A 17,336-nucleotide genomic window follows, 5' to 3' on the forward strand; every position below is an offset into this window, starting at 1 on the left:
CACAGATTTAAATAATGGATAGAACAATTCTGGAGATGACTGAAAAGGAAACAAAAACTTCAATAATATTATAAATCTACAGGATCTAATAGATTTCTGTACAATAATACAAAAAAGATGAATATATATTCTTAAGTATATATGGAACATTACTAGGATTGATCATAAATCAGGTAAAAAAAAGTCTCAGTGAACTTAAAAGAATTAAATCATACAAAATAGTTCTCATAGAATAGAACTAGATATGAATTACAGAAAGAAATTTGGGAAATTCATGATATGATGTACAATATAAACATTATGCTATGAGAAAAAGGCTAGTTACAAAATATCTCATAGTGTGTGATTCTTTTTATACAAAATGACCTAGAATAAGCAAATCTATACAGGCAGAAAGCAGATTAGTGGTTGTTAGGGCTAGTGGATTGAAGAGAAATGGGGCTGACTACCAAAAGACATGTGGCTTGTTTTTGGAGTGATGAAAATGATTACGGTGATAGTAACACAACTGTGTGAATATATGTAAAAAAGTTTGAATTCTATACTTTATATGAGTAATTACTGGCACGTGAATTATATCTCAAAAAAGCCATTATCCCTCACAAAATACTAACATCTAAATTCCGTAGATTTCATTGTGTACTATGTTCGCCCTACCAAATACCACAAAGACTTGCTTTATTAGCACAATATAAATGTGATATAATTATTTTTAATACTTTCTGTACATGACAGATAAGAGACTTCTTCAGTCTATCAAGTCAGGGATCTGTGTCTTCTGGACAACACACACACAACAAAGCTATGGTTTTAAATGGTTTGTTTATTATGATGAAGTAATACTGAAGCAACCTATTAACATAAGCCAATATTAGAAAATCCAAGTAATCTCATTTTTATATAAAAAACAGAAAACATTTTCTTAACTACAAAATACATTTTTTTTGCTTGTCTATTCAACCTTGAACTAATCTTATACATTAATTCAAATTAAGAAATAAAAAGATCAATTGTTTAAAGGTAATTACTCTGACCAACATTTAAAAGAAACAACCCAGGTAACCTGCAAGAAAGATAGCTGCATTTTAGTTTTTACTTCCACAATCCATACTGTGATAAATGATTACGTTTATCTATGTCAGCATAGTAATGTAACTTTTGAGAATAAACATTCTGAATGTAATTTATTGGCTGCTTATCACAGTAACTTTTCTTTCCCATAGCCCAACTAGAAAGTATAACACAACATGAAATATTGGGTTAACCTTTTGCAAAAAGGCAATGAGTTAGATTCAATGAATCTCGGGTAAAAATAAATTGAATTGTGGAAAACAGTATCCCAAATGAAAAAGGATATAAGATAAAAACACAGGACATGAGTGGTTGATAGCTTTCAAAAATTATTTTTGAAAGCAAGAATTTTAAAACTAAAAGTCAATATCATCAATAACTAAATAGCTGGAAGAATAATACAGGAGAGTTCTAAATTGTATTCTTCCTAAGAAATGACAAAAATCAGGTCCTACCAGGGTCACAGGGTCCCTTCTCTGTACAAATTAAACTCCTTAAGAAGTCCATTAACCCTTCCAGATATCGGGTATATAGGGGAAGATTTTCTCTTGCAAAAAGAATTTGGCATTTTGCTTTTCCAATCATTTTCAGTAACAGAATAAAAAATTATTGATGATTCTAGAGGCAGAAAAACAGGATTTGAGAAAATTGAACTATACTAATTTTATTTAGTTTAAAAAATGATAGAATATGATCCAGAGCCAAGTATACATGAAATCGAATCAGAGTTATGTATTGTCTATGGCTTTGGTCTCTTAACACTATTCTGGGAAGCAGTTGGAATGCCAAAACATACAAACTAGATTCCTGCATCCAAGGAAAGTTTTTCTGTACTACTACTGAGAACACTGAGGGGAGCCCATATTGATTACAATCACAGACTCTCACTTCATAAATAAAGACACTGAAACTTACCCTAAAATATTGGAATATCAATATTTTTTAAGAGCTTGAATTCTAAATTTTAGGAAGCTACTTCACCAACATTCCTTTTTTTATAAAAACATGGTGTTGTTTTATATCACAATGATGATTATCTAAATGAAACACACCATTAAGCTTCCTTTACCCATTACTTAGGAAATTATAAACAAACATTTTATTATTCAAAATGTTTGAATAATACTGGTCATTACTAACTATAATTCTGACCCATTAAAAGGATACACATATACTGACATTTTCAATTTATAGGCTTAAGTTGGTGAATTAAATTTTGTCATAATTAAATTATTCTTAAATTTTTATTTGATGACTTTTCCTGAGACCCCTTAAGTAGTCTCCTACTTTCCCTGGCATCAGGTTAAAAAAAAAAGCACTAACACTATGCTTTTATCAATGTTTTTCATAATTTGGCATAAATATCTTGATTTCAATATAAATTATATTATGCTGCAATTTTTTCCTCTATGAATATTCTCAGCCAACAGAAAAACAGAAGTATCTATTGAGTAATGTTTTGGGTCAGTATTTGTTCCCTTATCCATGCAATAGATTTAACAAATGTTGATTAATGGAGAACTGAACAGTATTTATTTGTTTAGCAGTCTCTTGTTTACAAGCTCAAGTCTCAGACAATTATCCCATCCCTTCCGAAATCTATCATTAGTCGTAGTGTAGGATGAGTTTAATTAATAACTTAGAAATCAACAAAGGTACTTTGGTTCTTGAATAAGCTCAGAACCAATATGGCCAATCTCCAGCTGGGTGAGGTCCAGAAGAGAAAATGCAGCTTTATTTTGCATCCCAGATCCACACTTGAAACATGAACAACCTTGGAGCCTGAAAATCTTGGAAACTCACAGTAATTACTCCTAATTGAGGGCTCTCACATTTATTTACAAAAAAAAAAAAAAAAAAATTAATGTACTTCCATTCTTTGCCCAGGCACAGGCTTCTTTTTCCCTAGATTGGCCTAACTTTGCAAGTAAATTATTTTGCTTTTGCTTTTTCTCCATTTTACTAGCTCTGTACTATGGCCAGTTTTCTCTTTGTGCACAGTGGCTAACCCGTTGCAGTTGATAAACAATTGATGAATTGACTCTCTGACAGAAAGACTCTCTGACAGTCCTAAGTCACACAACTATCACTTTATTAAGTATTCACCAAGTAACACTCATAGTAGTAGAAGTTAAATTTGGGCTTTATGTCTTAAGTCTACTATTTTATCACTTTATTAAGTATTCACTAAGTAATACTCGTAGTATTAAAAGTTAAATTTGGGCTTATATCTTAACCCTACTATATTTTGTGGTTATTTAAACTCTCACGTTCTCTATTTCAACTGTAACTCTGTGATTAGTAAGAGTACACATAAAATTGTTTTGCGAATTAAATAAGAGAATGAAAAAACTCTTTAGAATGGCACATACAATAAATGCTTAGTACATGGTAGCCATTACCATGTGATAAAATTAGGTTTTACTTGCCATTCAGCCATTGTGTAGTCATTGCAAATTCTGAATATACACATGAGAATCACTTTTTTAAAGTAAAAGAGTATAGGAAACAATGAAGGTAACAGGTGAAAATGTAACCATTAATTAGCATGAAAATAGAGATGTTTATCTCAGATAAAATCAAATCATTTGCTTAGTCTTGGGTCCCTGAACTTATTATTGTCATAAGTCCTGCAGTTTCAAAGGCAGACCTCTCCCAAATGCAATATGATCTTTATAAGTTAATATGGCAAAGTAGAAGGGCAGTGAAATTCAAATATTTTAATATAAAGCAATGTAAAGATCATTTTATAATATAGTACATAACTCATGAACCTTTGGCCCCAACATGTTTAGATGAATTTACATTACATTTCCTTCCAAGGAAAGACAGGTTGGATGAAAAATGATGAATTTATAAAATATAAAAAAACTCATGAACTGAAAATGAATAAACCCCTTTGCAATGTTACTCACATCTCCTGGTAAATTTGTTTAATTTTTATTGAACAAATAGTTAATACAAATGAGATAGTTTAGGCATCTTTACATATTACATCTATCATGTCACTTTTCTAGTCAACATGCTAAGGCCTGTGACAGGAAGCTCTCTTCGGGCTCTCCAGAGCCAAGTAGGCAACTTTCATTTACTTATAGAACACACATCACACAATGGGTACTCTTTAATTAGAGAACATGTGTGTGTATAATATATGGAGAATATGTGTGGATTATATATATATACACATACACACACACACACACAGACATATATATATATTTTTTTAATTGTCTCTCAGAAAGGATTGAGAACTCAAACACAGATACCCATAAGTTAAATATTTGTTATTAACCTCACAATTCTTAATAGAGAACATGGCATGCCAAAGTTAATGACTAATTCTGATTTAAACATTGCCTCCCTCTGACTGGACCAGTAAAACCGGGTGGTATGGACCTTTATTTCTCACTGTTCCAGAGGCTGGAAAGTCTAAGGTGAAAATGACAGACAATTTCACTCCATTAAGGACCTTTGCTGATTTGCAGATGGCCACCTTCTTCCTGTCCTCTTTCTCTGCGGCAAAAGGAGAGAGAATGAGAGCAAACTCCCATTTGTCTCTTCTTATGAGGGCACTGATCTCATTGTGAGGACTTGATGCCCAGGACCACATCTACCCTTAACTACCTCCTAAAGGCCCCATCTTTGGAGATTTGGGAAATTAAGCTTTCAACATATGAATTTTGAGGGGACACGAACAATTTGTAACAGACCTGGAAACTATTCCACCACCAGTGAAATTATGCAAACACTATTAATATCAGGCATCAGTTTAAAAGATAGCTGCTTTAATTTAAGATTTCAAATGGTACCAGATTGATTCTACAATTTCATTTTATCAAGGAAAACTTCAGAATAACCAAAGAAGATATTTTACAGTATTGCTTAATAAAATAAAATAACAATATTAGACAATAATTAACATTAGCTATTAAATATGCATCTTTATTAATTATGGAACAGCAAAATATTAATATCATATATACCAGTATATATGATATTCATATATTTTCATTACAAGACTTGATAATAAAGTAACATGTGCAAACATTTATAAAGTGATATCAAAAATACATGGAGAGATGGGCAGTGCCTATGGCTCAAGGAGTAGGGCGTCAGCCCCATATACTGGAGGTGGTGGGTTCAAACCCGGCCCGAGCCCAAAAACTGCAAAAAAAAAAAAAACATGAAGAGGAGAACTAATACTATAACTATTTTATTTAAAATGTTCACTGCATTAATCATAAACTGTTTAAAATTTAATATAATTTTTCAAAGCAGCCATGCATTATATATTTATATTAAAACCAATATTTAGCAGGTGCAGTGGCTCACACCTGTAATCTCAGCACTCTGGGAGGCCGAGGCGGGTGGACTGCCTGAGCTCAGGAGTTGGAGACCAGTCTGAGCTAGAGTGAGACCCTGTCTCTAAAAATAGCCAGGTGTTGTGGCAGGTGCCTGTAATCCCAGCTACTACGGAGGCGGAGGCAAAAGAGTCACTTGAGCCCAGGAGTCTGAGGTTGCTGTGAACTATGATGCCACAGCATTCTACCAGGGGTGACAAAGTGAGACTCTGTCTCAAGAAAAAAAAAATTAGAAAAGGGCTTCATTATGAAAATCAATGTTAGAAAATACCTTGTGTTTGTAAGAGTTGAACATATGAATAAATAAGGAATCCCAAGGCAAATTTTTGAAGGAAGTGCATTGACAGTCATTAGTATATTACCAAAAAATAAATCCACCAGTTCAATTGGTAATTAAGAAAACCCATAGGCTGGCATTTTTCATTCAAGAAAAATTAGTCCTTTTACCTTAAAACCTCAGAAACTTAAAAAATTTGACTCCCATGTAAAATGGGCAATAGAGAACCTGTTTAAGTAGTATGAAAATTATTCTGATTTATCTTTAATCTGTTAACTTTTGTGTATAAGATACACTGACTTATAAAAGAGCCTGTTCACAAGACCGAGGCTCATTTTAGCTCAAATGAAGCTCAGTATACACTAGCATGCTAAAATTAAACAATACCCACTTACAAACAAAGAAGCTGGAAAACAAGACTTACGGAGTAAGACAGAGAAGCAGGACCTGGACTAATGGAGTTTATGCCTTTTACAGATTAAATAAATTAAACAAGTATCAGGATTTCGAGGTTTACAAAACTGTACAAATCATAGGTTGGCTAGTTGCCATCATCTATGTATTTAAGAGCTAAAAGGAAACATTTGTAGGCTAGCAAGGGATATAAATTAGGAATAAGATCTAATATGCTCAAAAACGATTTTTCATTTTTGGACTATTTAGGTTTTTCTTGTTTTACGTGACTTTCTTTATTACAATATTTTATTCATTGTGGAGGTCTGGAAACAAACCTGCAAAATCTCCACAGCATGCATATAATTCAATTATCAAGCATTCTTTACTACAGTTTTTATCTCTCTGCTTACATTACCCATATGTTCTTGGTTTAATCTTTTCCTTTTTAGTTATTACAGGTACACAATAGTTGTGTATCTTTATAGGATACGTGTGATATTTTGATACAGGCATACAATGTGAATTATCAAATCAGGATAAATCCATCACCTCAGTCACTTAACATTTCTTTGAGTTCAGAACATCCCAGTTACATTCTTTTATTTTAAAGTATACCCTAACTTATTGTTGATTATAGTCACTTTACTGTGCCATCAAATATTCATTCTATCTTCCTATGTAACTACAGTTTTGTACCCATTCACCATTTCCACTTGATATCTGTCTTCCCATTACCCTTCCTGGCCTCTGGTAACCATCATTCTACTCTCTCTCCCTGAGATCAACTATTTTCAATAGTTAGCGCCTATGTATGAGTGAGAACATGCAAGAGTTTTTTTCTGTGCTTGGCTTATTTCACTTAACAGGGTGTTGTCCAGTTCCATCTCTGTGGTTGTAACTGGCAGGAGTTTATTCTTTCCTATGGTAAATATCATAATATGCCATTGTGTGTATATATACCACAATCATCCATTGATGAACACTAAGGTTGATTCATGTCTTTGCTATTGTAATTAGTGTTGCAATAAACACGGAGACTGCAGATATCATTTCAATATAGTGAATTCCCATCCTTTGGATATAGACACAGAAGTCAGACAACTCAGTCATATGGTAGTTCTATTTTTTGAGGAACTTCAATACCGTTCTCCATGGTGGCTGCACTAATTTACATTCCCACCAACAGTGTGTGGGGGTTCCCCTTTCTCTGCATCCTTGTCAGCATTCATTTTTATTAAAAGCTGGTGTGAGATGATAATTCATTGTAGTATTCGTTTGCATTTCTCTGATGACTAATGATGTTTAGCACATACCTGGTGGCCATTTTGCATGTTTTCTGTTGATAAATATCTATTTACATCTTTTGCCCATTTTAAATTAGATTATTTGATTTTTTTTCCTCCATACTGTTGTTGGAGCTTCTTTGGGGTTCTACTTGTTAATCTCTTGTCAGATGGGTAGTTTACAAATATTTTGTCCCATTCTATCTGTTCTCTCTTCACTTTGTTGATTGTTCCTTTGCTGTGCAGAAGTTTTTTAGCTTGATGTGATTCCATTTGTCCAATTTTTATCTGGCTACCTGTTCTTTGGGGCTATTACCCAAAAAATCCTTGCCCAGACCAATGTCCTAATGCCCCAATATTTTCTTTTAGTATATTCATAGTTTCAGGTGTTAAGTCTTTAATCCATTTTGATTTTATTTTCATATGAGGTCAGAGATAAGGGGCTACTTTCATTATTCTGCATATAGATAACCAGTTTTCCCCATGTATTGAAGAGACTGTCAATTCCCTATTGCATTCGTGGCACCTTGGATGAAGATAAGTTTACTAAGGATTTGTGGATGTATTGCTAGGTTTTATGTTCTTTTATTGGCTTATGTGTTTATTTTTATGCCAGTACCATGCTGCTTGGGTAACCATAGCTCTGTACTATAATTTGATGTCAGATACTATATCTTTCATTTTTGTTCTTTTTGATCAGGATGGTTTGGGCTATTCTGGGTCTTTTGTGGTTCCATACAAATTTTAGCATTATGTTTTCCATTTCTGTGACAAATGTCATTGACATTTTAATGAAGATTACATTGAGCTATGGATTGCTTTGTGTAGTGTGGACATTTTAATAATATTAATTCTTCCAAACCATGAGCATGAAATAGCTTTCCATTTTTTATATCCTCTTTAACTTCTTTCCTCAGTGTTCTATTGTTTTCATTATAGAATTCATTATAGAGTTCTTTCATTATGGTTAAGTTTATTTATAGGTATTTTATTTTATTGTAGCTCTAGTGAACAGCATTATTTTCTTGATTATTGTTTTACTGTTAGCATATAGAGATGCTCCTGATTTTTTGTATGTTGTTTTTGTATCCTGCAACTTTACTGAATTTATCAGTTCTAATAGTATTTGAATGAAATCTTTATGTTTCTCTAGACATAAAATTATATCATCTGTAGAAAAGGACAATTTGACTTCTTTTCCAGTTTGGATGTTCTTTATTTCTTTTTCTTGTCTACTTGCTCTGGTTAGAATGCCAAGTACTATGTTGAATAACAGTGGTGAACGCAGGCATTCCTGTCTTTTTACAGACCCTGAGGAAAGGCTTTCAGTTTTTCCCAATTTAGTATGATACTACTATAGGCCTTATATAACAGGTGTTTTGATAGCTATTATCATGAAGGGAGGTTCAATTTTATGGAATGTTTTTTCAGCATCAATTGAAATGATCGTATGGTATTTGTCCTTCATTCTGTTGATATGATGCATCACACTGATTTCCATGTGTTGTGCCATCATACATCACTGAGATGAATCTCACGTCATCATGATGAACAATCTTTTTAATGTGTTGTTGAATTTGGTTTGTTAGTATTTTGTAGAGAATTTTTGCAGCAAAGTTTATCAGAGAGATTAGACTATCGTTTTCTTTTATTGTTGTGTCTTTGCTGGGTTTTGGAATCAGGGTAATACAAGCATCACATAATGAGTTTGTAAGTATACTCTTCTCAATATTGTAAATAGTTTAAGTGGGTTTTCTCACATTTTCTTCTAGAGTTTGTATCATTTCATGCCTTACATTTAAGTCTTTTATTCAGCATGAGTCCATTTTTCTGAATAGTAAGAGGTGTGAGTCCAGTTTCAGTCTTTTACAGGAGGCTCACCAGTTCTCTCAGCACCATTTATTAAATCCAGATTCTTTTCTCCAGCATATCCTTTGTTTGTTTACTGAAGATCAGACAGTGATAAGTGGCTGCTTTCATTCTACCAAAAGACATTTGCACTAGAATGTTTATCACAGCTCATTCAAAATCTCCAGAATATAGAAACAATCCAAGTGTCCACCAACTCACAAATGGATAAACTATCATATATGTATACCAAGGAATACTATTCAACCCTAAAGAAGATAAATCTTTTACATCTTTTATATTTACCTGGATAAAGTTGGAGAACATTCTTGTAAATAAAATATCACAAGAATGGAAAAATAAGCACGTAACATACTTAATACTCATACGAAACTAGTATTTGAACTACTATATGCCCACTCAAGAAAAAAAAATTAAATTCATGTAGTGGAGTAGGGGGAGAAGAAGGAAGGGAGGGGGAAAGACGTTTGGTAAGCTCTCACCTAATGAATGCAGTGTAGGAGTATATGGCATACTTTCTTGGGGAAGGCTTAACTATAACTTGGACTTTTACCTAACAAACACGAACAATGCAATCTAATTGTTTGTATCTGTATATTACTCTGAAATAAAAAAATAGTTTAAGTGTGCTTGGTATTAGTTCTTTTAATGCTTGATAGAATTCAGCACTGAAGCCATAAGATTTCAGGCTTTTCTTTGATGGGAGAATTTTTCTTACTGCTTTTATTTCATTACTTATTATTAGTTTATTCAAGTTTTAGATTTCTTCCTGTTTCAATTTTGGTAAGTTGTATGTGTCTAAAAATTTATCTTTTTTTTTTTTTTTTTTTAGGTCTTCCAGTATATTGGCATATAATTGCTCAGGGTATTCTCTAATGATTCTTTGGATTTTTGTGGTGTCATTGCAATGTCTCTTTCTTCATCTCTGATTTTACTTATTTGGGTCTTCTCTCTTTTTTTGTCTAGTCTGGCTAAAGCTGCATCTATTATGTTTCTCTTTCTTCATTGATCTTTAGTATGAATTTTTAGTTTCATTTTCATTCATTTCTGTCCTCATCTTTATTATTTCTTTTCTTCTAGTAATTTTGGGTTTGATCTTGTTTTTTCTAGTTCTTTGATATGCATTATTAGATTATTATTTTTTTTTATTAAATCATAGCTGTGTACATTAATGCGATCATGGGGCACCATACACTGGTTTTACAGACCGTTGACACATTTTCATCACACTGGTTAACATTGCCTTGCTGGCATTTTCTTAGACATTGTGTTAAGACGTTTATATTCCACATTTACTGTTTCACATGTAGATTGTTTATTTGAAGACATTTTACTTTTTTGATGTGGGAACTTATTGCTATAAATTTTCCTCTTATTACTTACTTTTGCTGTTTCCATAGGTTTTGATATGTTGTGCTTTTATTTTAATTTGTTTGAGAAATTTTTTAATTTCCTTCTTAATCTCTTCATTGGCCCCTCGTCATTCAGGAGCATACCCCTTAAATTCTATGTGTTTGTATATTTTCAAATGCTCCTCGTTACTGACTTCTATTTTTATTTCAAGGTGGTCAGAGAAAATACTTAGTATGATTTAATTTTTTTTTTTGAATTTTTTTGAGACTTGTTTTATGGCCTAACTTTTTATCTATCCTTGACAGCAATCTATGAGGTGAGGAGAACATGAATTCTGTAGCTGCTAGATGAAATGATCTGCAAGTACCTATCTGGTCTAATGTGCAGATCACATTTAATTTTTCTTGGTTTATTTTCTATCTGGATGATCTGTCCAGTGCTAAAAGTGAGTTGTTGAAGTTTCCAATAACTATTTGTATTATTTGGGGCCTATCTCTCTCCTTAGCTCTGATATTTGCTTTATATATCTAGTCCCCCCAGTTTAGATATCACCCATATATATTTAGAATTGTGATATCCTCTTGATGTATTGACCCTTTTATCATTATATAATGAATTTTATCCCTTTTTTACAGTTTTTGTCTTGAAATCCATTTCATCTGACAGAAATACAGCTACTTTTTTGGTTTTCATTTGCCTGGAACCCTTTTCTATCCATATATTTTCAGTACATATGTGTCTGTATAGGTGAAGTTTGTTTCTTGCAGACAACCTATAGTTGGCTTTTGTTTCCTTTATCCATTCAAGTAGTCTGATTGGAGAGTTTGGTCTATTCGCATTAAATGGAATTGTTGATAGATAAAGACTTATTACTGCCACGTTGCTTTTTGACTTCTAGTTGTTTTGTGGTCCTCTCTTTTTTGTCTTATTTCATTCTTACCTTCCTTTGTTAAAAGTGATTTTCTCTGGTAGTATGTTTTAATTTCTTGCTTTTCATTTTTTGTGTAACTGTTGTAGGTATTTCAATTTGAGATTACCAAGAGACTTGCAAAAAACATTTCATAATCGATAAATTATTTTAAACATATGACAACTCTTTTTACAAATAAGAGAAATTTAACAAAAATTTTAACTTGAATCCTACTCCCCTAATTCTTAACTTTTTGTTGTTTCCATCATATCTGTCTATTCTGTCTTTAAAAAGATGTTATCATTTTATCCGTGAGCCTTCTTACTCAAGACATGAGTGGTTTATACACTATAATTACAACAACAGAGTATTCTATGTTTATGTTCTTTCTATCAGTGAGTTGTAATCTTCAGAAGGGATCTTATTGCTCATTAACATCTATTTCTTTCAGATTGAATAACTTATTTCAGCATTTCTTACAGGACAGGTCTGATGCTGATGAAATCCTTTGCTTTGGTTTGGAAAATTCTGTATTTTTTTCTTTATCTTTGAAAGCATATTTTTGCAATACATAACACTCTAGGAGTAAAGTTGTTTTTTTTTTTTTTTCTTTCTTCCTTCAGATCTTTGAATATGTCATACCATTCTCTCATGGCCTATAAGACTTCCACTGAGAAGTCTGCTGTATTGATGTTCCTTCATTCTCTTTAAGGTCAGTAACTCTTAGATATGCTCTTTTGAGGCTGTTTGCTAGATCTTGTAGATGTGTTTCATTCTTACTCATTCTTTTTACTCTTCTGACTGTGTACTTTCAAATATCCTTGTTTAAGCTCACTAATTCTTTCTTCTACTTGGTCAATTTTACTGTGAGAGACTCTTGATGCATTTCTTAGTTTGTCAACTGAATACTTAAGCTCTATAATTTTTACTTTATTTTTTTAATTATTTTAATGACTTTGTTAAATTTCTCTGATAGGCTTCTGAATTCCTTCTGTGTTGTCTTGAAGTTCATTGAGCTTCTTAAGGATAGTTAGTTTGAGTTCTTTTTCTGAAAGGTCACATATCTCCGTCACTCCAAAATTGGTCACTGGTATATTATTTAGTTTATTTGGTGAGGTCATGATTTCCTAGATACTCCTGATGCTTGTGGATGTTGATCAATGCCTGTGCATTGGGGAATTAGATATTTATTTTAATCTTCACAATCTGGGCTTGTTTCATCTCTTACTTCTTGAGAAGATTTTCCAGATACTCAAAGGAAATTGAGTGTTGTTGTCTAAGGCTCTGGTCACTGTCACCATATCAGTGCTGGGGTGCCCCAAGCCTAATAATACTGTGATTCTTGCAGACTCCTAGTGATACCACTTTGGTGCGGTTGGGTAAGATACAAGCGAATTCCCTGGAATACCAGGTCAAGTCTCTCATTCTCTTCCCTCACTCTTTATGCTGAGCTACAAGAATTGTGGGAGGAGTGTTATGGGCTCTTCTTTGTGGTAACCAGTACCAGGTCACATCTGAAGCCAGCCTAATCTCTCTCTAATCTCATAGTGACTGTTACCTGGCTACCTCTGATGTTTATTCAAAGCCCAAAGACTTTCAGTCAGCAGGTGATGAATCTTTTCAGGATTTAGTCCTTCCCTTCAGGGCAACACTCTGGCTCAGCATGGGTGAAATGCTATCCAAGAACAAAAGCCTAGTATCAGAGGCCTCAGGAGTCTACTTAGAATTTTATTTTACTGTGGCTGAGTTAATATCAACGTTGGAAAACAAAGTCCACAGAGCTCTTTCCTTTCCTTTCCTAAAGTGGAAGAAGACTCTCCCTGGGCCATACTGGCTAGATATGGAGGTTGGCTGACATAGGTGCTAGTCTGGTTGCAGCTGCTAGTGTCTCACTTGGTACTGTGTGCCCCACGTCCATGGGCTCCAACCCAGCACTCACACAGGAGCCCAAGGACTGCAGCCCTTGTAGCTAAATGCCTTATGAATTTAATGCAGGCCCCAGCTCCTCTTTGTCAGCCTGTGGTGGGGCTAGTTGGAACGTGGGTTTCAGGGCAGAGTATTTCTCTCCAGCCAGACTGGACTAAATGCTCTATGAGCACCAGAAGAATTCTGCCCTGTGTTGTGTTCCCTTGTGCCATGGTGGCCCTGAGTTTCATTCCTAGCTCCATAATCACTTCTCTCTCCCTTCCTAGGCACATGGATTCTCTCTCCACTCAGCATTTTGTCATGGCACTGCTGGGGAATGGGAGAGGGGTGGTATAGGAATGTAAGATTGTCTTTTTTGCCCTCTTCATTGTCTCTTTTCTTGATAAAAATGTTAAAACCATGTAGTATGATTGTTCACCTAATTTCTAGTTCTTCTGAAGGTACTTGCTTATGCAGGTAGCAATTGTATTAGATGTTCCTAAGGAGGGACTATTGCTGGAGGTTTCCACTGAGACATCTCCTCCCCTTTTCTATTTTTAGATTTTACTAATTGAGAGATAATCATAAAATATCTACTCTCTTGAGAAGACTCATAGAGGGTCAAGATCTGGGGAGTTGGGAATGAGGAATTGGGGAAGTAGGGATGTTGAAGTACTTACAACCAAGAAAATGTCATATTTAAAACATTTACCTTAATATTATGCAATAAGTACTCATTTAATTATCAACTCTCCTTGACTTTTATGCCATATTAAATACCGTTGATTCTCTCTTCTACCCAGAAACTCATCTCTATTGGATTTTCTGACATCATGGCATTAATACTACTTCTCTTCACTATCTTTACTATTGCAAGCTCTGTCATCCCTCTTAACCACAATGGGGGTGGGAGGTTGGTTGGACCTCTACTGTATGCCCTTCTACTCTTCTTTTTTTGACACACAGTCGGTGTTCAGCACTAACGATTACCTTTCTGGAGCTGAATTTTATATCTACTTTCCAAACCTCAAGATACCTGCTTTGCTTTAATGCCATCCACTTGATTGAATGCCAAATAAAATAATCCATTGCATGTTCTATCATGATCTCAATTTCTTCACATCCAAAAACAACACGTTGCCCTTTTTACCCCTAAACCTTTAACTCTTCTTGACTTGTCAATAATATTACCACTTCTCTAAGGAATTGGATTTCATGTGGGGCAAATCGATAACTACTACTTCTCCTAGTTCTCTTAGTCCATACCAGCCACATCTGTCTGTGTTCGGTACTCCCTGTTTCTCCAATAGATTGCAGACCCTTGTTACAGTATGCTTAGATTCTATCACAGTACTCTTCTAATTGGTAATTCACTTCAATTCTATGCCTTCTCTCTTATATGAAAAACATTCTCCATAAATGCACATAAGTACATGGAGAGAGAGAGAAAGAGAGAGAGCACAAGCTTAAAAGATACACATTTTACACACGATATTAATAAAAACCATCAACTTGCAGTTCAATCTGATATTCACCTACCATTCCAACCTCCAAATTACCTCCATTCTCAGCTAATTACTGTTTATTAAATCTTTGTATAATCCTATTTTCAACCCTTTGCTTACATCATACCCTCAGTCTAGGGTGAAATCACTTTATGTCAGTCTAAATGCTAACTTTCAGTTTATCCCCCAAAAGTTAAGAACTGGTGCTCTCTCTCTCTGTTTGATTATATCCATGAGCTTTCGGAGACCTTCTTGGCCCTGCCATTTATTTGACAGTAATTATTAATATATATGCTCTTTCCCAGCAAAGCAGTCAGTAAAAATCTCAAATATATATACCCCTGTCCTCAAAAGCAAGCATAATAGTATGTACCTTACTAGAGAAAACATATTTTTAAAAGTTGTCAGTGAGAAAAGTTGTCAGCCTGTGGTGGGGCTAGTTGGAACGTGGTACTATCTTAGCAAAACTGTCACCAAAACAGGAACAAACTCACACTGGAAAGTAAAAGGACTATGGTGGAAGTAACACAAAGGGACTTTTTTGTCTTCTTCTTGGTATTCCTCCTATTTCAAGGGACAAAGGAACCACCACCTTGTACTTGTCAACAGTTACTGAGATTTCAAGCTATATAACCATTAAGCACTCAAAAATGGGAGGTCAGAGTTTTCCTCTCTTTCATTCTAAGGTTTAAACATGCAACTCACTGGCTGAAGCAACAGTGAAACACCTAGGAATAAACCTTGTAATCGTGATAACAAAATGTCAGTAACAAGTTGAAACAAGAAAACAAATGAATCACTTACTATTCACTCCTAATGTGTCTTAGGGTAAAAATGTTGGACTTTATTGTACAACACAGACACTGCCAACATACTTTTGTGAAAGACATGGTCTCCACAATAAAAGAAGCTGTGTCACTGGAGAAAGAAGACTCATAACAACAAAATAAATGGTTCAGGTATGTTCATAGAGGAATGCACTGGTTCTACCTGAGCCCAAAAGGTTAGTCTAGAAATGCCTACATTTGAAGGAGGTGTATTTTCTTTAAGTTCTTCTATTGTAATTTTTTAAATAAAAAGGACATTCCTTAAAAGAAAGAATGATTTGTTAATCATAAAAATAAAAATTTGGAAAATACCTAAACATCTGGAAGGGAGAGAAAGGTTAAATTATGATCTATCTACAGTGGAAAAATGTGTATCTGTGTATGTTTTTTTTGTGTGTATATATGTGTGATATATATTAAAATCATATTAAAAAGGATATTAGTGACATGGAGAAATAATTTTGATATCATGATAAGTATTTAGAAGGAGGAGAAATGCATATCTAAAATAAGATCAGTTCTATTGGAATACATCATTTAGTATATCAAACATATATTTTAATTAATATAGAATACATATGGGTGGCGCCTGTGGCTCAGTGAGCAGGGCGCTGACCCCATATACCTAGGGTGGCGGGTTTGAACCTGACCCCAGTTCGAACTGCAAGAAAAAAATACTTGGGCATTGTGGCAGGCGCCTGTAGTCCCACCTACTCAGGAGGCTGATGCAAGAGAATCGCCCAATCCCAAGAGCTAGAGGTTGCTGTGAGCTGTGACGCCAAAGCACTCTATCGAGGGTGATAAAATGAGACTCCATCTCAAAAAAAAACAAAGAATACATAAAATACATGTATACAATGACTATTGAAGCCACTTTTGTTCTGAGTAAGTGGTATTCTGCCTTCTTAATTAATCCACTTTATTTGAATGCCAAGAGAAAATAGCCTTCATTTAAAAAGAAGTGTCAGCAAGTAGAAAATATGCAGTACGAAATCACATCAATATATCCCAAATCTTTAACAAAAATGACTTACCAATTCCAATTTAGGGACACAAATGCTCACTTTAAATGACTTAATTTTAAACCTAAAGCAAAATATAAAGAAATTATGCTAATCTTCAGTTGTAATTAAATACTAGTTGACCAAACTGGCTTTTTTTCTAGTGATGAATAAAATTAATTCTGCATCTTCTTTGTGCCTTAGGATTTAGAATATTAGAGTTGGAGTGGACCTTAGAGATTAACATTTGATTTCCCCTGCAAATTCAGGAAAACTATTCCACTCTCATTGAATTAAATTGATCAAAAAATATGATGATTTGTCGTTTTAGTCTCTCTGATATATATAAAACTCACACAAGATAACAAAACATAAAAATGCTATTTGGTAGGTTGAGGGCATAAATAGTTCACGAAGAATGCATGCCTAACTCCAATTTAAGAGAAGAAAAAAGAGAGAAATACTCAACCACCCACTGAGTCTTCACTGTGCCCATTGCTTTTGTTAAGTCTTTGATCATGAACATGTTACCCAATACTCTCTGTGCTACTTTTCATACATTTTACTCCCCTCTCCAG

At 34.0% G+C, this 17,336-nt stretch overlaps 1 protein-coding gene across 8 annotated transcripts in view; it reads right to left on the minus strand.

The window, feature by feature from the left end:
• Window positions 1–17,336, minus strand: part of DPYD (dihydropyrimidine dehydrogenase) — an 883,000-nt gene that overhangs the window by 835,806 nt on the left and 29,858 nt on the right. The window lies entirely within an intron of this gene.

Source organism: Nycticebus coucang, chromosome 5, assembly GCF_027406575.1.
Source record: "Nycticebus coucang isolate mNycCou1 chromosome 5, mNycCou1.pri, whole genome shotgun sequence".
NCBI lineage: Eukaryota > Metazoa > Chordata > Mammalia > Primates > Lorisidae > Nycticebus > Nycticebus coucang.